Here is a 23,336-nt window from a genome sequence, read left to right as displayed (position 1 = left end):
ATTTTCTCCAATGTTCACAAGACCATGAATCACTTGGCATCTGGTAAACTTGCAGATTCTGACTGGGTTCCTGGGGTGGAGTTTGGGATTCTGTATTTCTAATAAACTCCCAGATTACAGGGATGCGGGTGACTCATGACTCAGTTTGCATAGAAGGAGAGGAAAGTTCTCTTTACTTTTGAAAGAAATAAGATGACTGACAAACTACCTTAGACAAGGTATCAAAGTCATCTTTAACCATTAATAAAGCATGTTTATACCATCTACCCTTGTTATGGTGTGACATTTTCCCCTTCCTAAAATAACTCCATTCAAACCATGAGAAAAACCTCACACAATTGTGAATGTGGGACATTTTAGAAAACTCCTCAGCTGTCCTCAACATTGTTGAGGTCACATGGAATGTCTGAGAAATCGTCATAGCCCAAAGAAACTATATGTGATGCGATGAGCTGACTGGGACTTTGGGACAGAAAAAGGACATTAGTAAAATCTAAGGAAATCAGAATAGAATATTGATCTAAGTTAGCAATAATAATTAGGATAGGTTCATTGTTTGACAAATGTGCCATACTAATGTAAGATTTAGTAGGAAAAATTCTGTGTCAGTCTATGGCAATTCTCTACTATCTGCATAGTAAAAAACTGTACTTAAGGAGTGAAGTGTGTTGATAAAATAAGCAAACAAAAGAAGCAACCACAAGAAAACATGGTTTTCCTACTGCTAAAGGACAAATTTTACCAGAAATTTCATATGCTGATAATTCCAATCTTGCAAAAACTCTTGCAGAACACAGAAAAAAAGGAAACATTTTCCAGTTCATTTTTTTTGAAGACTTATTTATTTATTTTAAAGTCAGAGTTATACAGAGAGAGGAGAGGCAGAGAGAGAGAGAGGTCTTCTATCCGCTGGTTCATTCACCAATTGGCTGCAAAGGCCGGAGCTGCGCCGATCCGAAGCCAGGAGCTTCATCCAGGTTTCCTTTGTGATTGCAGGGACCCAAGTACTCAGGCCTTCCTCTGCTGCTTTCGCAGGCACATTAACAGGGAGTTGGATGGGAAGTGGAACAGCGGTGACTCCAACCAGTGCCCTTACAGGATGTTGGCACTGCAGGCTGTGGCTTTACCCACTACACCACAGCACCAGCCCCACAATTCCATAAGCAATAGTCAGTTAAAATGTAACTGAAAATTATATCATATAAATGGTCATATATCCATAGAGATATAAGGGTATGGTTTGTACAGATATCCACATTTGTCAAAATTCACCAAAATTTATAAATACATATAATATGTGTGTATTTGAATTTTTTATATATTTTTATATTATATATATATTAATCTTTTTTATTTTTTTTATTTATTTTTTAAATTTTTTTGACAGGCAGAGTGGACAGTGAGAGAGAGAGACAGAGAAAAAGGTCTTCCTTTTTTTTTGCCGTTGGTTCACCCTCCAATGGCCGCCGCGGCCAGCGCGCTGCGGCCGGCACACCGCGCTGATCCGATGGCAGGAGCCAGGTACTTATCCTGGTCTCCCATGGGGTGCAGGGCCCAAGCACTTGGGCCATCCTGCACTGCACTCCCTGGACAACAGAGAGCTGGCCTGGAAGAGGGGCAACCGGGACAGAATCTGGCGCCTCGACCGGGACTAGAACCCGGTGTGCCGGCGCCGCAAGGCGGAGGATTAGCCTAGTGATCTGCGGCACCGGCCTATATTTTATATATTAATAGTTTATTCAGGCCGGCGCCGTGGCTCAATAGGCTAATCCTCCACCTTGCGGCGCCGGCACACCGGGTTCTAGTCCCGGTTGGGGCGCCGGATTCTGTCCCGATTGCCCCTCTTCAAGGCAAGCTCTCTGCTATGGCCAGGGAGTGCAGTGGAGGATGGCCCAGGTGCTTGGGCCCTGCACCCCGTGGGAGACCAGGAAAAGCACCTGGATCCTGGCTCCTGCCATCGGATCAGCGCGGTGCGCCGGCTGCAGCGGCGGCCATTGGAGGGTGAACCAACGGCAAAAGGAAGACCTTTCTCTCTCTGTCTCTCTCTCTCACTGTCCACTCTGCCTGTCAAAAAAAAAAAAAAAATAGTTTATTCCATATGTAAGTGTATATTCAAATATATATTTGAATTTTTTTAATTTTATTTTTTATTTTATTATTATTATTTTTTTGACAGGCAGAGTGGACAGTGAGAGAGAGAGACAGAGAGAAAGGTCTTCCTTTTTTTTGCCGTTGGTTCGCCCTCCAATGGCCGCCGCGGCGCCAGCCTTGAATTTTTATTCTACCTATATTTTAACTCAAAATGAACTGGAAAGAATATTTTAAAATATAATAGTGTTTTGTTAAAAGACAATGGTGCTTAGTCTTTAAATACTGGAGGTTGGTGAGCATTGTTTACAACCAGCTGGGGTGATGTGCAAGCATTTTTTTTAATATTGGGTGTTTTTTCTTATTTTGGAAATGTTAAGCTCCCTTGATTTTTATGGCCAGGAGTTCGTGTCCTTCTGGAAGTATCTGACATCTTGACAAGTTGTTTCACCCTACATCAGTCCAACCCATTGAATAGGTGACAAGGAGAAATTGCCCGCAAAGGGCAAGGAGGGAAATAATCATTGCTACACCACACCTAACCCTCAGCTGGAGCTGCCAGAGCAAATACTGGAGGTGGTTAGCTCACGTCCATCTGCACTTACGAAAACCCACTTCAGTCTTATTCCCCAAAGGAGCAGTATAGCTGTCGGTCAGCCTGTTGGTTGAGGGATCTCTAGGTGGTGGGTGCCTTTAAAATTAAAGCATCTTAGGAGTGTACAATTGCCTCCTGGTTAAGATCCCACCTGGTACATTCTCATCCCGTATCAGAGTGCCTACGTTCAAGTCTTGATTCCATTCCTGGTCCCAGCTTCTTAGCAATACAGACCTTGGGATGAGCAGATGATGGCTCAAATTGTTGAGGCCCTGCTACCCATGTGGAAGATCCAGATTGAATAGCCAAGTCCTGGGTTCGATCTGGCCCAACCCCAGCTGTTACAGGCATTCGTGGAGTGAACTGACAGATGGAACCTCTTTCTCAACATCTTGAATGAATGAATAAATAAATAATAATCAAACAAATAAATAAAGCATTTCCAAAAAGATATTTTAATCTGTCAATGAATACTCAGTTTTATCTCATATAATATTTTGAAGAGGGTTCTTTCTCCTCCAACTGAGCTTCCTGTTGCTGAAGAAACATTAAGCTTATCATTATTACAATAGAGTTGGTATGGAACACTGTTATAAAATTTATTAGGGTATAATAAAATATGGTAAACATCTGGAAACATTAAAGTTTACTTTACCATTTTGTATTCCTTCCCCCTCTGCCAAGTATTCCCTAGCCTTGTTTCCTCACCGTATATTAACTTGTGTTTTCTAGAATATCAAATAAGCAGTATCATAGAGCATATGCATTTTTCATGTGTCTAATTTCATTAACACAATGTATTTCTTTAAAGATATTATCTATTTGAGAGGTAGAGTTACAGACAGAAAGGGGAAGAGACAAAGAGGGAAATCTTCCATTCACCTCTTCCTTCCCCAAATGGTTGCAATGACCAGAGCTGGGCTGATCTGAAGCCAGGGGCCAGGAGCATCTTCTGGGTCTCCCGTGTGGGTGCAGGGGCCCAAAGACTTGGGCCATCTTTCACTGCTTTCCCAGGCCATAAGCAGGGAGATGGATCAGAAGAGCAGTAACTGGGACTTGAACCCGTGCCCATATGGGATGCCGTTGCCACAGGTGGAGGCTTAGCCTGCTATGCCACAACGCTGGCCCCAACATAATGTATTTTAATTTATAGTTAGTATTCATAGCATCTAGACATAGATTTATCAAAATAAACCAAAAGAAACAATAAAAAATAAAATGATAGGAAAAAGTGAAAGTCAGTGCTAAATAGCAAGTTGAATTTCTTAAGTGTACCTTTCATTCATGAAATGAGACTATTATGAAGAAAACCTGTAAGTCATATTTAATAACAATTGCATAATCATAAGTATGATTAATGATCATGAGGACAGCTAAGGTTCTCTCAGAGAATTTGAAAGCCTTGATTGATGTTTATGGAGTGGTGAACCTGAAAAGTGTTAGGAAAAGGAATAGACAAAAGAAAATGCAACAAGTAGGAAGTAAAAATGCAAAATTCTGAAGGGGAAGTAAAGCATGCAACTTGGGGCTGATGCTGTGGCCCAGTGGGTTAAAGCCCTGGCTTGTAGCACCAGCATCCTATTTGGCCACCGGTTCAAGTCCTGGCTGCTCCACTTCTGATCCAACTTGCTGCAATGGCCTGAAAGCAGAAGAGGATGACTCACCGGCATAGGAGACTTGAAAGAAGTTCTTAGTTTCTGGCTTCAGAATGGCTCAGCTCCAGCCATTGCAGTCATCTGGGGAGTGAACCAGCAGATGGAAGACCTCTCTCTCTGTTTCTACCTCTCTGTAACTCTGCCTTTCAAATAAATCTTTTAAGAAAAGGCAACTTAGAGAGAATACAAAAAGTATACTATAGTTCTGCAATTGAAGAGCAGACAAGTCAGGTGAAAAGCAATAGAGTATATATAAGGAAAGTAAGCTGCATTATTTTAGATGCTCATGGTTGGCAGACTGAGAGCAAGATTTCCTTTTATAATTCCAGATTCGTTTCTCTCTCTCTCTTTTTTTTTTTATAAAAGATTTACTTGTGTATTTGAAAAGCAGCATTATTTTAGATGCTCATGGTTGGCAGACTGAGAGCAAGATTTCCTTTTATAATTCCAGATTCGTTTCTCTCTCTCTCTCTCTTTTTTTTTTTTTTATAAAAGATTTACTTGTGTATTTGAAAAGCAGTGTTACAGAGACTGAGAGATGTAGAGGCAAAAAGATCTGGTTGGCTACAATGGTTGGTGCTGGACCTGCCAAAGCTAGGAGCCAGGAGCTTCATCTGGGTCTTCCACGAATGTGTCAAGGGCCACAGATCTCATGCTGCTTTCCCAGGCACACTATCAGGGAGCTGGATCAGAAGAGGAGCAGCCATGGCTAGACTTATGTTGGATGCTGGCATAGCAAGTGGAGGCTTAACCTACTGTACCACAATGTGGATCCCCTAAATTCATTTCTAAATATGAAACAAACATGTCACTATTTTAATCTCTATAATAAACGTATTTTCCCACAATTTCACTACAGCCAAAATAAAAATACAGGTTTTAATTTGAAAAATTTGTTTACTATCCAAGCAACTGGTATGTATTATAGCTCCCTGCAACTCTTAAACTAAGTTCTGTCATATTCACATTACTAGAGTTATGTGCATTGCTGTATAACAAATGCTAAATTTAATTGCTCTCTAAACTATCTTTTTTTTTTTTTTTTTTTTTTTTTTTTTTTTTTTTTTTGACAGGCAGAGTGGACAGTGAGAGAGAGAGACAGAGAGAAAGGTCTTCCTTTGCCGCTGGTTCACCCTCCAATGGCCGCCGCTGCAGCCGGCGCACCGCGCTGATCCTGGCAGGAGCCAGGAGCCAGGTGCTTTTCCTGGTCTCCCATGGGGTGCAGGGCCCAAGCACCTGGGCCATCCTCCACTGCACTCCCTGGCCATAGCAGAGAGCTGGCCTGGAAGAGGGGCAACCGGGACAGAATCCGGCGCCCCAACCGGGACTAGAACCCGGTGTGCCGGCGCCGCAAGGTGGAGGATTAGCCTATTGAGCCACGGCGCCGGCCCTAAACTATCTTCTAAAAGATTAAACAATGATTCAGTTTTGAATCAGAAAGACATGGATAAAGCAGAAAGCAATAAATTTGATAGCAAATAGTCATTGGTGGAAGAATTACCATACTTTCTTATGTTTTATAAAGCATTAACTAAATTCATCAAGTAACCAAAGAAAGAAATTATACAGAGTACCTGAAGCTGAGTTATGTTTTGTCATGGGAAAAATAATGATCTATTACATACAAACTTATAGATCATATTTAATAGAGAATTCATAGATATTTCATTAGAAAGCCCCAGAACTAGAGTACTAGTAACTTCAAAGAAAATCCCAGAGATGATAGTGGAGCACTTACTTAATAAAGGTGACATCCTCAATACTCCAGAAGGCCTAAGTGACCACATTGCTGTGGAAAATACACATACAAATACACATATATAATTATAGATGATATAGATAGAGATAGAGATAGATATGGATATAGATAGATAGATATGGATACAGATATAGATACAGACATAGATAATCCTTGCTGAAACTTCACTATCCACTCTGAGTAGAAAATGTCCCAGCTGTGGCTTAACTGATCAATTTTCTTTACGTCTTCATTTTCTTTTATACAAGGGTGACATAGGATTATATGTATGCTTAATAAACTAAAAGAATAACCTACATCAATTGTTAAATTTGTCAATCATTCACACTTTAAAATAGTAATTCAGTTTTATAATAAGAAATTTACTCTTTTTATCAAAGGTTCACTGATAATGCTTGATTTCTTACCAAAGATAAGAAGCCATGCATCGCAGAGCAATTAACAGCAATTTTTCCATATAGAAACAATAACGCATTCTAAAATTGAATGTATTCAATAATAACAGTTGGGTCATCATGAAAATGAATCTTTAGTGGAGCACTGAGACATAGCTAAGTGATGATCTCTCCGTGTGTTTGAGTGAGAATGCTGTTTGCTCTTCTGTTAGTTTGGGGTAGTGTGGGGTCTAAGGAGGAGATGAAAAACACATGGGAAGTGAGAAAATACAAAATGAGAACTGCCAACTGTAACGTAATATCTACACCTTCTACTAATTAAGGTTTGTTGGGACTAGCACACTCCCTGCACTAATCCGTGCTGACCCTCCTGGAAGTGTTAAATTGGGTAGTCATTCACACTTAGGGGTTTAGTTCAGTAAAGTATTTCACACTGAACCTCATAATCCAAGCCCAGAGAACAGAATATCTGTCAGAAGAGATAGGGAGTGTGATTCGTGGAAACTGGATCACAGGGAAAATATTGACAGAGAATTTATTCAACTCAAGAGAGCTGCCAGGATATCAGGCACCCATCAAAAGGACGGGGAAGAGGACTGTGTAAAGCAAGGGAAACAGGCAAGCATCTGTGTATGATTCCGGTGCCAAGGTTAAGGAGATACCATTGCCTTCTTTGACATTCCTCCCCACAAGAGGGCTGCTCCTTGGTTCCTCTTGTGAGCGTTTGTGGTCTATTACTGATCCAACCAAGCACCTGGTGAAAGTGATGCCTCTCATGTCTGAGAATAGACCACAAGAGGCCCTGTAGCTTCCTACTTTTTTCTTGGAATTTTCCCTCTCTGGATACTTCCTACAATATACAAGTCTTCCTTTATCCATGAAAGATAACTTCCCAGAACCTCGGTGGATGCCTAAAACTATACCTATGACCAAACTTTATATACCCTCTGTTTTCCCTATATGCATGCATCAATCATAAACTTTAATTTATAAAGTATTAGCAATAATAAATACTAATAAAATAATGATAATATATTGTAATAAAATATGCACATTTTCTCTCTCAAAATATCTTGTTCTTAAAGCATACACATTGTAACTTCTCTTGGGCATGTATCAGTTATTGATGCCACTACCTTTTGGGTTTTGGGAACATTAATCAATAAAATAAGGGTGGCTTGAGTACAAACTCTGAGATGATAGCACAGCAGTTGACCAGATAAAAAAGATGGCTAAGGAGTGACAAGCAGGCAGGAAGGATGAACACTGGGAAAATTCTGGACAAAGGGAAATTCACACTCTGAGTGGTGGGAACCACAGAACAGGGTGGTGTGTAGTTTTATCACGGTACTCAGAACAGGATAATTGTTGACTTCTGGAATTTTCTGTTTAATATTCTTGGACCTCAACTGATGGTCTTTAAGTGAAACTGTAGAAATTGAATGAGAGGGGACTACTGTACTCCTCCTTGGACCACCTTGCATCTGTAAGAAGCCACACGTGGATTATTCAAGAGGCTGAGCCCAATCTTGAGGTTGTCTCTGCCCAGTTACACTCATGTAAATGAAGAGATATCCAAATGATTCTAATCCCCAACCACTTATGGCCACCTCTTGCTCAACTATGAGTCTTCCCATTTGAGGATTCAAAGATCCTGGGGCAGAGGCAGCTCTCATCTTTGCATTCCACCCAAAGTCGTGAGGCACAAGATCCATCGGTTTAATAAAAGGATTGTTGTGGCTTTATGTCACTCAGCTTGACACTTTATTACCCAGAAATAACTAGAACACTGTGGTTTCTTGGAAACACATTTGGGAGACAGTTCTCCAGGCTTCTCTCACTTTTCTGTACTTATGCTCAGAGACACTGACTACTTATAGTTCCAGAATATCTTTCCAATAGCATTCATGTAGAGAACAGACTCAGATGAAGAGAATTCTACTTCTAGAACAAAGGGGAAATATCCTTAGAGCTCTGGAAGAAAGAGATGGTGTGGGACTTGCACTGTGGTTTAGCCAGTAAAACTACTGTCTGCAGTGCTGGCATCCCATATGGTGTCAGTTCAAGTCCTGGTTGCTCTACTTCTGATCCAGCTCTCTGCTATGGCCTGGAGTATCAGTAGAAGATGGCTCAAGACCTGGGACCACTGAACCCACGCGGGAGACCTAGAAGAAGCTCCTGGCTCCCAGTTTCAGATCAGCCCAGCCCTGGCCATTGCAGACATTTGGGGAGTGAACTAGCAGAAGGAAGACTTCTCTGTCCCTCTCTCTCTCTCTCTCTTTCTCTTTCTCTCTGCCTCTCTGAAACTCTGCCTTTCAAATAAATAAATAAATCCTTTTTTTAAAAAAAAAAAGAGAGAGGTGGTGTCTCTGTTCAGAGCAAAAGCCAAGTACATTTACTCTCATACAATATAGAGTTTTCTTGAACATAGGTTTCCTTTTTTTATATACACAACTCAATGCATGCACATACATTCAACAGATACCACCAGCAACACTTTATGGCACTTTAGAACAAAGGGAACTAACAAATATGTTTATGTCCATGCTTGATATGCCATACACCATACAATTCTTAATCTTTGAACCTACAAGTTTTACATCTTTTATCAGGATTCATGATACAGTAACAGGCTGGTTGGATTCCTGAAAGTACTATAAAATCTCAGATCTTTTACAGTTCTTGCAAACATATGGGTTTTACAGGTAGACTGGGACCCACATCTCGCTCTCTGATTTATCATCTGCATGATTTGGGTTATGCAATCTTTTTGATGGTCAGCTTCCTCATTTGCAAATTAGGCAAAATAATCATATATACCTTACCAAAGCAGTCTTTGAGCTAGATGAGGTATGGCACATAAAGTACTTAGAACAGTGCCTGGCACCTAGTATACATCCATTAAACATGGATCTTGTAGAGTGACTATTCTCTCAGGGTTTTCCAGAAGAGCTCCTGTCAAATCCATGTATTCACCCAGGTACTTCTCATTTCGTGAAGAGCAGACCTTGCCCTCACTTCTGGGGAAAATTTTATTCACAGATTCAACATACATTCTTATTACCAAATTATGTATTCTAATTTTTCTGCTTCAAAAAATCATCACTATTAGATGCATTATTTTCTGATCCCTTATCAGGTTTCAGGGACTATGATCATATTATAGTTGTTCATTTACTCCTAACCAGAAACAATCCCCATGAGTCTAGTATTATCCCTTTTTTATGGGTGGGGGAGCAATGATTTAGTGAGATTCCAAGCTCTGTTGAATTTATTCTGCAAACTAGTAGAAGAGGCATGAAAATCAAAGTGTGGTAGATGTGAAGACCTGAAATGGTCTGGAGGAATAATAGTTCCAAAGATATTTATCTCTCAAGACATGCTTCTGTCTAATAATAATTCATGTATATGCATGAATAAATGTGTTAAATAATATATTTTATACACATATATATCTATGAGGCAGGCCTTTCTGCTAGGAGACAGTGCTGCTATAATTTAGGTAAAATGATTATGTAAATTGCTATGCAAGCGAGGGCACCTTTGAGATTGATAGGGTGTGCGTTATTGATTATACCAGGGCAACTAGCATAAACCAGGAGTTTCCAAGGCAAAATATGCTCATGTAACCTCTTTAACCTGAGAAAAAAATGAACCTCTCAAAGATAACTAAGTCTGGATTAACTTTTAAACCTCTCCATAAACAAGTGTGAATCTCAAAATGCCATATAACAAATTGAATTAAAAACTATAGAGGAGAGGAAGTACTCACAGACCTAGCACTTCTAAGCTTCTCTCCTAAAATAAAGTTCTAAATTCTGGCATTTAAGGAAAAAAAGCAGATATGTTTCTAGGACATTTAAATGGGACAGCTCATAAATATTTAAATCATCAGCAAAATTAAAATAAGTACCATATGAACATCTCTTAAATAGCTCACTCACACTAATAGCTAAAAGCTCAATACGTATGTCTCACCTTTAAATCTAAGAAAACTTAACAGCTACTTTTTTTGTTGTGATTGCATTAAGTTATCAATAGTTTATCTTCATTTTCATTGCTCTAGAACTCTACAACAGAGTCTCAAATTTCAGCTCGCCTAAGAATCTTTTTTTTTTTTAGGTTTTTTTTTTTTTTTTATTTGGCAGGTAGAGTTATAGACAGTGAGAGAGACAGAGAGAAAGGTCTTCTCTCCATTAGTTCACCCCCCAAATGGCTGCCACGGCTGGAACTGCGCCAATCTGAAGCCAGGAGCCAGGTGTCTCCTCCCGGTCTCCCATACAGGTGCAGGAGCCCAAGCACCTGGGCCATCCTCCACTGACTTCCCGTCACCTAAGAATCTTGAAGAGATTTTCAGGATACAAGTTACTGTTCCTATGTCCCCTCCCCATCCTCAGACTCTGACTTAGTAGTTTCAGAGACACAAGATACTCATTTTTTAACAAGCTCACACGTGTTGTTGATGCTTCAGGTCCACAGATCACTTTTTGAAACACACCTCAGACCTGTAATTCTCAACCTGGACTGCACATTGTAAGTATCTGGGAAGCACCATAAAATATTCATGCCAATGCATCACCCATTGGTTTATGATGGGATCCATCAGTGGGATATTTTAAAATCTTGCCAGATGAATTGAATGTGCTGCTCAGATTGATATCCACTATTCTTTCCTTGCTTGATTTCACTTCAATCTCAATAACTTTAAATATCAGTCACCTGTAACAGACTCTAAGATTCCTGAGGACAGGCACTTGATCTATGTGGTTTCCTATTTCATCCCTCAATCCTAAAATAATTGTCTTGAACCTCAGTGGTTTCCAGTAAACTTTTCTTACTACTGACCAACAGTTTATTGGAGACAATATCTTCACCTACTTAAAGAGGATGCCAATATATTAACTTTATCTTCATAGATGCTACAGCGATTCAGAAAGAGCATCATTTCAAAATATTTGTTAAGTAACTGTTAACATATAAACCACCTCAAAATTCAGGGGGTTCAAATATAACACCTTCTATTTTTCATGAGTTTATATGCCATCAGGTGGTTCTCCTGGGCTTTGGTGAGTTTACCCAAGTTTGTGTGGTCATCTGTGTGTTAGAAGGAAGCTCTGTTGACCTTAGCTAGGCTCCTTGGGTGGTTGGCTCCTCTGCTGACTTTTGGATTGTCCATGCTGGCCTTTGCTGAGACTACTGAAATCTCTATGTGCCTCTTATTTTTTTCAAAAGGCTAGCCTGGGCTGACTGTCATGAGGACTATGGAAGGTTCTGCAACAGAGAAGGCATGAAGCATCTCTTGAGGCCCAGGCTTGGAACAGGTCCTCTATTATTTCAGCTATATTGTATTGGCAAAAACAAGTAGTAGAGCAGCCATATTAAAAGGTAGAGTAAGTATTTTGTATCTTAGTAGGAAGTTTTAGAGTCTTTGTGCAAAATATTTTGATCAAAATACAAGGAAGTCATAAAAAGAACCAGAAATGTCATCAACCCACCATAACACGTAAGGCAAAGTTCCCCAGATTCCACTACCACCCCCATTCTAGCCCTAGAAGAACGGCCAATATGTTTAATAAAAAAGCAAGTTGATTTCAACTCACTGAGTTTTCTAGCTTAAGCTGTTTAGTACACAAAAGACTCATGGGATTTAATTTCAAATGTTTGAAAGCTGAAGAGGTGCAAATATATGAAGAAAAATGAACTGGCAACTAATATTTGTTTTTATTTAAGAATAGGTTATGAATTCTGGATGGGAAACCAGGGTCAGCAAGCATAATGAATGACTCACCATCAATGCAGCAAATATTACAACATACCAAAAAAAAAAAATGATATCTAGGAAACTAAAGAAAATACGCTGGGAAAGCACTTAATTTGCATTGGCTCCTACTTTCCTTGTAAATCTATAGAAACACGATGTCATTGCCATATGAGATCTAAAAATAAAGGACCTCATAATGCCTGAAGATAATGATTTGATATAAACCTCAGGCCAAACCCTGAGTTTTGTTCTAACTTTATCTAAGGGTTGTGTTTTCTTTGGGAGGTAGAATGTCATTGTCCCTGCTTAATTTTCCTTTGACTGCCAAGAGTTCTTTTTAACCCCTGAATGAGACCTCTGGGTAAGAAATTAAATATCTATGCTCCTGGAGGAAGTAGTTTTAGGAACACATAAGAGCAAACCACTTGGGCTCAAAGGTTCTTCCTTATACAGGAATAAGCATTTGATCAACTGGTTTTACAAGGCAGATCCCACTCTGCCCTCCGGGTTTCTCATCCTTAGGCTTTCTGGCTTCAAGGTTACCATGCTCGTCTCAGTTAAAAGTGTTTGTCCTTATTACTTATGTTTCTATTTATTCTAAAATAGTCTCCAAATAATGCAATGCTGTTTTTGTTTTAAAATCTTATTTTTTTAAGCCCACCTCCAAAGTCTACACTCAGTGCAGCAAACCAAAAGACAGGGATGAAAACAAGGACAATTTCTAAAAGGAAAGGGTTGGAGGGTGGCAGTTTTCTCCCCCGAAATGGCCCGACTACATGATTTTTGTCAATACCCATACACTAGCTGGAACTGACCAATATCCCACTTCCAAGGAAGTCACTTAATGTCTTCCTAAGGCCTTGTTTATGTAACTCTTTAATTATAGCGTAACCAAATCACAAGTATTTTGCCATGGGAAAATGTAAAGTCATTAAGCAACTTAAATACCACTCCGCCCTTTTCAGGCAGACAACACAACCATTAAGCAATTAATGCATGTTAAGACATTTCCAATTTTTTGGCCCTAATGCCAGTTCAATCATTTGGGACTGTGGAGTATAGTTGAAACCTACTCATTACACGTCTTGATGGGAAGTGGAGCATCTCGCATGCTTCTTTATAAAGTGGAATTCCCACCTCCAGCCCCCACACTGCACAGAGCATTAACCAGGTTGCAAAACAAGGTTGGATACTGCATGACACTGCCTAGCATTTCCAATACCTGTATGAGTCAGATCTGGACTTTAATCTTTGTTAATTGGGTGTCTTCCTGAGCTTGTAGATTGTAGGCCTTCTAAATCCGTGGATTTTGCTGACATATTAGGCTGTGGTTTCTATGGGTCCCACAGAATGGAAAACTTCCAACTGTTTAACTTAAAAACAAAAACAAAAACAAAAACAAAAACAAAAAACAGTGACCTGCTTAACTGCTTTATCTACTTGTGAAGATGTGTCCAGAATTGTTGGTAACACCGAGAAATGTTCTTTTTGTGTAATAGTAAGATTATGAACACATACAAAGAAGAATGATCAGGGATCCTTGTATCTTCATTGAAAAGGTTAAGCCTCTAAACAATCTTAGATTTTTGTTAAAAAATAAACACCTCCAATTCAAGTCGTTGATGTGGGTCATTTACTTTGGAGATAAAGATTATGCTATTCCAATGAGTCCTAAGAATAGATCATTCAGGGCCAGTGCTTGGTGTAGTGGGCTGGGCCTCTGCCTAAGGCACTGGTATCTCATATGGGCACTGATGCATGTCCTGGCTGCATCTCTTCCAATCCAGCTCCCTGCTGTGGCCTGAAAGAGCAATGGAAGATGGCCCAAGTCCTTGTTGCCCCTTCACCCATGTATGAGGCCCAGAGGAAGCTCCTGGCTCTTGGCTCCTGACTTCAGATTGACCTGGCTTGGGCTGTTGCAGCCATTTGTAGAGTGAGCTAGTGGATGGAAGACCTCTCTCTGTCTCTCCCTCTCTCTCTCTGTGGCTCTACCTCTCAAATAAATAAATCAATCTTTAAAAAAAGAGTAGATCATTCATTGAAGAAATATTGAGATTTATTATGTGTAGGACATTGTCTATGCTGGAGATTCAGCAATAAGTAAGAATATGAACTCTGTATCCTCTCCTGGTGTATACTGTTGTGGATAAGGACAGACTACAAAGAAGTAAGCATAACTAAGATACACTATAATGTAGTAAGGTACTAGGAAGAAATACAAGTGCAGTGATGAGATAGATGGCATGTAGTGGGGTATTATAAACTTGATTATAGGGGAAGGATTTCACCAACAATTCACACTTAACTGAGATTCAGTGCTTCCTGCCACCATCACAGCATAGAACCCATTAGGGAGAAGGAACATCTACAGCCAAGGTGGAAGCTTGATTGGCAAACAGGAGACAATGTGTGTGTGTGCGCATGTGTGTATATATGTAAGGAGCCATCATTGTCAGTTTGTATTGATGTCTGAGCTCTTGCCTATTTGTTATTCCTATTTGAAACCACATGTGTGGCAGGAACCCAATCACTTGAGTCATCATCATCGCCTCCAAGAGTCTATGTTAGCTGGAAGCTGGAGTCAGGAGCAAAGCCAGAACTCAAATCCAGGTGCTCCTATATGAGATGGGGACATCATCACCACTAGATCAGCTGCCTGTCTCCCACCCCCAACTTGTTGTTTTTATTTTGTAGTATTTGGTGGAAGTGCTGTTTAGTCTTCATAACATCTTTCTTTCAATAAGTTGTCCACTTTTTCTGTCTCAGACTGGGATTTGAGGATAAGAATTCAGCCTGACTTTGAACAAAAAAAGGAAATATCAAGGAATCCTATCACAAGATTTATAGACCTAATACCTATCAGTAGATAGGTAAAAATGTAATGGATTAAAACATCAAACAAGGCCGGCACCGTGGCTCAGTAGGCTAATCCTCCGCCTAGCGACGCCGGCACACCGGGTTCTAGTCCCGGTCGGGGCGCTGGATTCTGTCCCGGTTGCCCCTCTTCCAGGCCAGCTCTCTGCTGTGGCCAGGGAGTGCAGTGGAGGATGGCCCAGGTGCTTGGGCCCTGCACCCCATGGGAGACCAGGAAAAGCACCTGGCTCCTGGCTCCTGCCATCGGATCAGCGCGGTGCGCTGGCCGCAGCGCGCCAGCCGCGGCGGCCATTGGAGGGTGAACCAACGGCAAAGGAAGACCTTTCTCTCTCTCTCTCTCTCTCACTGTCCACTCTGCCTGTCAAAAAATTAAAAAAAAAAAAAATCAAACACTGGGGCTGGCACTGTGGCATAGCAGATAAAGCTACCACCCACAGTGCTGGCATCCCATCTGGGTGCCGGTTTGAGACCTGGCTGCTCCACTTCCAATCCAGCTCTCTGCTATGGCCTGGGAAAGCAGTAGAAGATGGCTCAAGTCCTTGGGTCCCTGCACCCACATGGGAGACTGGGAGGAAGCATCTGGCTCCTGGCTTCGGATTGGCACAGTGCCGGCTGTAGCGGCCATTTGACGGGTGAAAAGAAGACCTTTCTTTCCCTCTCCCTCTCACTTTCTATAACTCTACCTGTCAAATAAAAAAAAATCAAATATGTAGTTACCCCACGCATCTGCAGTTAGGCTGTTTATACTGAGCTTACAACTTCTTTTGGTCTTGATCAGGCTCACTCATGCACCAGGAGCCAGGTGCAGTATAGAAAGGTAACTATACTACTGGGGGTTGGCTGTGTGTTTCCCATCATCCAGTATGCTAGCCTAAATGAATTCAGAGACAGGATCCAAAGACAGACAGCAGAAATCTGCAATGCCTCCCAAAGCCTAGGCTCAAGATGAGTGTAGTGCTACTTTTGTGGCATTCTATAGGTCGAAATAACTGACAAGGCCAGCCAGGATTCAATAGCCCATAAAATGGGCTGCCTTCTCAGTTGAGGAAGCTTCAGAAAAAGAGATGGGTATATGGAGGAGTGAAGAATTGGGATATGGTATTTAGACTTACTACTTGTTGAATTGTTGAATTATTTATTTAGTGGAGGGTTAAGCTTGTGTTTATAAAGGAAATTGAAAGTCTGTCATTGTAAATATTAAAGGGAAAATAAGAAAAGGAGGAGCGAGGTTGGGAGTAGGGGAAGGAGGAGAGGTAGGGTGCCAAGGATCATTATGCTCTTAAAACTGTATATATGAAATTTGTTTCCTTTATATGGATAAAAAATAAAAATAATTGTGACATGGATATAGGGGGGAGTGAAGAACTGGTAACATTTTAAAATTAATCTACCACAGTAGGAAAATGCTAACACTGCAGCATGAAAATGATATCATGCAGCTGTTGGCAACTTTTTTTGTAAATGACCAGATAGTAAGTATTTTTTATTTTTCAGGACACGCAGTGTTTGTCATTCCACTCTGTTATAGTTCAAAAACAGCCATAGGCAACACATAAGTAAATGAGCATGGCTATATTCCAATAAAACTTGATTTACAAAATAATGAACTGAATTTGTCCATTGAACCATAGTTTGCTGACCACTTGTCTATTATCCTAGAGTGAGAGAATTTTGCACAAAAGCCTTCCATTCAAGCAAGCAGCCTTTGGTGCCTTCCATCATACACTAACAAACTCCGGGAGGAATGGCACTGACCCACCCATCAGACCACAGCAGTCATATGGATGGGCTTTTGTTCTAGTTGCTGGCGGGCTTGGGAGGAAAGCATTTTTTTTGTTATTTTAACACTGCATTTGTTTACTGAGCTACTTACATTAAGTAAGATATCCATCCTTGGTAGTGGTTATTTGATGCCTGGATATAATAATCAGTTATTTCCTTTTGTTTGTTGTCGTTAGTTCACTTTCAAGGAATAAAGACAAAAATTTTTAGTAGAACAAATGCAGAGAGGCAGGGGAGGGAACTGGGAAAGCAATTAGAAAGCTCCTCAAGGGCAGGGATGGGTCCTCTCCAGGAAGCCAGATTCTCTAGCTAGAAGTGATCTCAGATTTCTACACACTTCTTCTCATTCTAGGGTACATTGGATTCATGTGGGGAGTTTTGTAAAATTCTGATATCCAGGCCACACCTTATGGCAATTAAATCCGAATCAAGGGCTCAGACCAGGTACCAGTATTTTGCAAACCTTCCCAATGTGAGTTGAATATACTCTCAGTGTCTACAGTCTTGACACCTGTTAGTGGCTCCATTTTTGGTCCTTCACTTAACCTGTCCCCTTCTGAGAATCCATCAGCTCTAGGTCTATCTTTTGCAGTGACTCAATAATAATGCAATTACTTTATAATCTCTCAAATTTTGACACAGCCCTGGGTCCTGAACTTCAATTTGTTGACTTGAAACTTCTCTTTTCAAAGTCGTATGGTTCTTTTCAGCTATATATCCTGTTTTCTATACCCAGAGTACATTACCTTGGGAAATTAATATCACTTTCTTTTTTAAAAAGATTTATTTATTTATTTGAAAGTCAGAGTTACACAGAGAGAGAAGGAGAGGCAGAGAGAGAGAGAGTCTTCCATCTGCTGGTTCACTCCCCAATTGGCCGCAATGACCGGAGCTGTGCCGATCTGAAGCCAGGAGGCAAGAGCTTCTTCTGGGTCTCCCACTCGGGTGCAGGGGCCCAAGGACTTGAGCCATCTTCTACTGCTTTCCCAGGCCATAGCAGAGAGCTGGATCGGAAGTGGAGCAGCCAGGTCTCAAACCGGCTCCCATATGGGATGCCGGCACTTTATGCCAGGGCATTAACCCACTGTGCTACAGCGCCTGCCCCAATACCATTTTCAATTGAAGCATTCCTTCTGTTCATGACAAAATAGCCAGAATTCTCTTAAAGCAGACTTCACAAAGAATTATATTGTATTATTTGATAGATTAAATAATCTTATATTAAATGTCTTCATGATATGCCACTAAAGTTGATATTTCATTAATTTGCTATAAATTGCTCACAGAGGCATGACAAACAACTTTAGAAACTCTAATGGGTTAATCATTTTTCCTTGCTGCTTGGCTCAGATAATAGGTGGAAATTGAAGCTACAAAGAAGTTTAGAAGAGGTCATCTGGTCCCATGCCATCTTCCTCTTTCATAAATACACTAAATCTCCAAAATTAAGTGGCCTTCCAAAGTACAGTCATGTTCTGTATAACCTTTCAGTCAACCATGGACAGCATATATGACAGAGGACCCCTAAGATTATAATAGGGCTGAAAAAATCCCACCACCTGGTAACATGTTTGTGGGGATACTGATGTAAACAAATTACTGTGCTGCCAGTCATGCAGAAGGAGAGCACATACACTACATAATACCTGCTAATGATAATACATGACTGTTACTGGCTTATTTATTTACTGTCTCTTGATTGCATCAAGAGGCCACATAGAGTACATGGCCTCCAACATCTAGATTGATGCAAGTACATGCCATGATGTTTGCACAACCATGAAATCGCCTAATGAGACTTCCTCAGAACTTGCCAGCCATTATGCAGCACATGACTGTAGGAAGAAAGTACAGCGTTGATGCTGGCATTGTGACACTGGGTTAACTGCCATCTGCGATAGCATCCCATGATAGCCTGTTTCAGTCCCAGCTGCTCCACTTCTGACCCAGCTCCACAGTAATGTGCCCTAGGAAAGCAGCAGAAGATGGCCCAAGTTATTGGGCCTCAGCCACCCCTTTAGGAGACCTAGATGGAGTTCCAGGCTCCTGGCTTCAGCGTGGCCCAGTCCTGGCCACTATAGCCATTTGTGGAGTGAACCAGCAGATGGAAGGTCTCTCTCTCTCTCTTTCTCTCCCTCCCTTCCTCACTATCTGTCTCTGACTCTCCCTCTTTCTGTAACTCTGCCTTTCAAAGAAATAAAAAAATATATTTTTAAAAAGCACAGTTTTGATAATATGCAGTTTCCAAAATCAAAAGCATATTTTGGTACAGTTTGCAAGTTGCATAAATAATGTCTTCTCGGCACCTTCTTTTTTTCATCTTTATATACAGAAGATCAATTTAGTATGTACTAAGTAAAAATTTCAACAGTTTGCACCCACTTATTGCTCCATCCCTTTCAGGGACTATGGCTTCTCCATGACAGCAATTCTTCCTCAGAAGTGACTCACTCCGGATACCTTCTCAAACCTGTGCTCACGCATTCCTAGTTTTCCAATTTAGTAATCTAGTCCCCTAGATGTCCCCCTTGCCTAACTGAACCTCTACTTTCATCTGTTTGTCTCAGGATACAGAATCACCAGGCATCGGCTTTCTGTAGAGCTTCTGTGTGGGGGATGGGGGGTCCTGGCGCTAACCCAGAGGTAGGTACCCAACCAGATTTCTGATGAAGCAAGAAGCCCTGCTAATAAAAAAGGGTGACTCTTTCTTGTAAATTTCAAGGACCAATTCTTCTTTTCTCCCATGATGTTTCCCCTAAGATATAATCATCAGTACCTGGGGAATCAGCAGAGAGACAGTCATGCCAAGCATGTGTCCCCAGGCTGATCCTGAACCTAGGGAGGAATCAGCACCCAGCTATTCACAGCCAGCCACCCCAAGTAGGGAGCCAGTAAGCCTCAGCTGGGACCACCTTTTTTTTTTTTTTTTTTTTTTTTTTTGCTGCTGAAGATCAGGGAATTACTACCATTGCATGCCAGAGGCAAAGAATGTGTTTCACAGAGGACCTTAGAGAGTTTGTTCTAGCATTTGCCATTTTCGTATTGCAAAGGGATTGCCAATCTCAGCCTTGGAGAATAGCATCAATTAGGCAAGCTTATCCAGATTCTTGTTGTTGTTGTTGTTATTAATTAGCTTATTTATTTTTTAAAATTTCATAAATACAACTTTAGGAATATAGTTATTCTTTCCACCATACCCACATTCCCACCCCTCCCCCTCCCCCCTCTCCTCTTCCCAGTCCTAATCTCCATTAAGATTCATTTTCAATTAATTTTGTACACAGAAGACCAACTCTGTACTAAGTAAAGATTTCAACAATTTACACACACATGCACATACACAAAAAACTGTGTGAGACCTAGTTTTAGTTAACTCTCATAATACAACTCATTGAGGACAGAAGTTTTGCATGGTATGGGGAGTAAGTACACAGTGAATTCTGTTGTTAATTTAACAATTAACACTCTTATGTATGAAGTCAGTGACCACCTGAGGCTCTTGACATGAGGTTCACCCCCTAAATGGCCACTAGGGCCGGCGCTGTGCCTACCCGAAGCCAGGAGCCAGGTGCTTCTTCCTGGTCTTCCATGTGGGTGCAGGTGCCCAAGCACTTGGGCCATCCTCCACTGCCTTCCCGGGCCACAGAAGAAAGCTGGACTGGAAGAGGAGCAACCGGGACTAGAACCCGGTGCCCATATGGGATGCTGGCACCTCAAGGCGGAGGATTAACCAAGTGAGCCACGGCGCCGGCCCCAAGGAATCCTTTTGAATCCACGGACTCCATCAGTTTTTAGATAAGGCCATAAGCAATGTGGACGTTCTCTCCTCCCTTTAGAGAAAAGTACATCCTTCTTTGATGGCCACTTCTTTCCACTGGGGTCTCACTCACAGAGATCCTTCATGAAAAACATATTTTGCCACAGTGTCTTGGCTTTCCGTGCCTGAAATGCTCTCAAGGGCTTTTCAGCCAAACCAGGAAGCCTTAAGGGTTGATTCTGAGGATTGTCTGTCATTCTACGAGTTGGCTGTGTGGAAATGTATCTAGATTCTAAGCAAAGGTATGTACTGCCTCCAAGAAAATAAAGCAACTACTAGATTTGGGCTAGTTAACACTTTTAGAAATCCTATTAATCAATAATCTCATAACCACTGATAAATAACTTCTTTATTAACAAATGTTTTACTATTTCTTCAAAATTTTAGGACCAGAAAAAATTAATTACTTCAATATACTGTTCTTTTTCTTGTCTATTTAATTTGGGAAAATTTCAGGTATACAGAAAAGTATGGAGGATAAGATATGGAAAACTCATACACCACCTTGATCCAACCCTATTTAAAATTTGGTCATAATTTCTTCATCTCTTTTTTGTAAGTTAGACAAATTTACAGACATCATAATATTATTGCCTTACTCTATTAAGTACAGCATGCATTGTAAAAGTAAGTACATTTCCTATATAACTACAACTTATCAGTATCTTACTCAACAAAAATAATTGAATAATGTTATCTTATACTTCAGTCCACATTTAAATTTCTCCACTTGCTTTCAAAAACTTTCAAAGCTGGCTCACTGAAATCCAGATTCAATCAAGAAGCACATTTTGGATTGGGATGTTATCAACAAACACATATCTGCCTTTGCTGAACTGTGAGGGGAAGGTATTACAGAACGCTTTGTCAGTCAGCAGACTCTGTAAAAGTCAGTGAAATTTGGTAGAAAAATAGAGGCAAGTAGTTTCCAAGTAAGGCAGGAAGAACAGTTGGAGAGATAATTTCACATAGAGATAGAAAGAGTGACAATATATGGGCATGTAGAAGCCTGTGGATCTGTCTAGAGCTATTCATATAAATTATTTACATATATATCACATACATAGAGACAGAGGTAGAAAAACCCACCCCTGGGCATCTTATAGTTTGATAGGAAAAGGAAACAAGGAAGAGAAGGATGGTGCTGGAAACAAAGATGGAAAATAAGCGCAATGTATTATTTGTAGAAAGCCAAAAGGGCAGAGTCTCAGGGTGTCTGGAAACTAAATGTTCCAAAAAAAATGGAGGCTAAAGAGCTGCCACGAAATGGCTTAGAGAACACCTACATCAGCATAGCTTGTTAGAAATGCATATTCCTGGGCCCCACCCTAGACCCACTACATTAAAATCTCAGGAGGGGAGTCTGGGAACCTTTTTCAATTTGCTCTCACAAAGGTTTTTATGTGCCTTCAAGTTTGAGAAGCTCTGTTCTTCAGTAGGTCTTGTCAAGGTTTCCTCTCACCACTTATCTTACAAAGAGTACGTTTAATCTTCCCTCTTGCTTTCTGTACACAGCACATATTTTCCCCTATTTAAAAAAAAGAGAGAGAAATCAAGGAAGAAAAATGCAAAGCAACCAAAAACCACAAAAATCTTTCCTGTGTTCTACATTAATAGCTCTTCTTTTATTTTTAATGTCTCAAATGATATATGGCCTACAATCCATAGTCTTAACAATATATCACCTTTAAGAAACAGAAATCCATTCTCTACAATGCTTGTCCTGACTACCTAAACCAATGGCCAATCTAAAATCATCAAATGACCTGGAAAGGAGGAATTCTCCATCTTATTCTCCTTACCGCTCAACAGGAATCTTGACCCTTAACTCTTAGTGTGTCTTAAAATCATATCAGTTGATTCTCACATTCTGTTTCTCAGACTCTTCTATGCCATCTCTCCAGTATGCATGGACATTTTCCTAGTCCTGCCCTTGATGTTTGCTCTTTACTTTTCCATCCTCTCTCCTCCAGAGACAGTACCTGATATATCCATTTCAGCAGTTGCCTGAATACATGTAGCTGGGTGCTATTGGGCTCCACTCTCACATCAAATCACCAGCTGCACAGAACAAGTTAGGTGACTTCCATTAGCAACATGAGATTTCACCTGGCATCCAGGTCCTTTCTCCAAATCCTGAATTCCCTCCAATCAATCCATTTCTTATTTCCTTTTCTCAAATAACAGGCTTCCAAAGACCCATGAATTACATCTCACATGATCTCTGTGTAACATTTGCTTCAAGTACATGAGCCATCATCTGCTGCTTCCCAGGGTATGTATTAGCAGTCGGCTGGATTCAGGACCAAGCAGAGCTATGATTCAAACCCAGGCACTCTCACAAGGGATGCAGGCATCTTAATCAGTTTCTTAACCACTAGGCCAGATGCCCTCCCACTTCAATGAATCTTGATTTTCCTTTAGATGAGGACATGAAAGAGCAAGGTTGAAGTCTAAGCAGAATTGTGAGATAGAGGAAGCCAGCTTCCCTATCTCATTGACACCCTTGAGTACTTTTTTCCTCTGTCACAGCTATGACTTCCAGAAGGTCTTGTTATTGGCTGGCTGTTGTGTTTATGTGTGTGCCTGTGTGTGGATTGCTGCCGAGAG

At 40.7% G+C, this 23,336-nt stretch overlaps 1 long non-coding RNA gene across 2 annotated transcripts in view; it reads right to left on the bottom strand.

The window, feature by feature from the left end:
• Positions 1-20,064: 20,064 nt before the first annotated feature.
• LOC108176706 (uncharacterized) overlaps positions 20,065-23,336 on the bottom strand; it is a 31,318-nt gene continuing 28,046 nt past the window's right edge. For both annotated transcript variants that reach the window (XR_011379757.1, XR_011379758.1), the window contains one exon: positions 20,065-22,254. This is a non-coding gene — a long non-coding RNA (uncharacterized lncRNA). The remainder of the gene's footprint in view (positions 22,255-23,336) is intronic.

Source organism: Oryctolagus cuniculus, chromosome 11, assembly GCF_964237555.1.
Source record: "Oryctolagus cuniculus chromosome 11, mOryCun1.1, whole genome shotgun sequence".
Taxonomy (NCBI): Eukaryota; Metazoa; Chordata; class Mammalia; order Lagomorpha; family Leporidae; genus Oryctolagus; species Oryctolagus cuniculus.
This window is presented reverse-complemented; position numbering and strand designations above follow the sequence as displayed.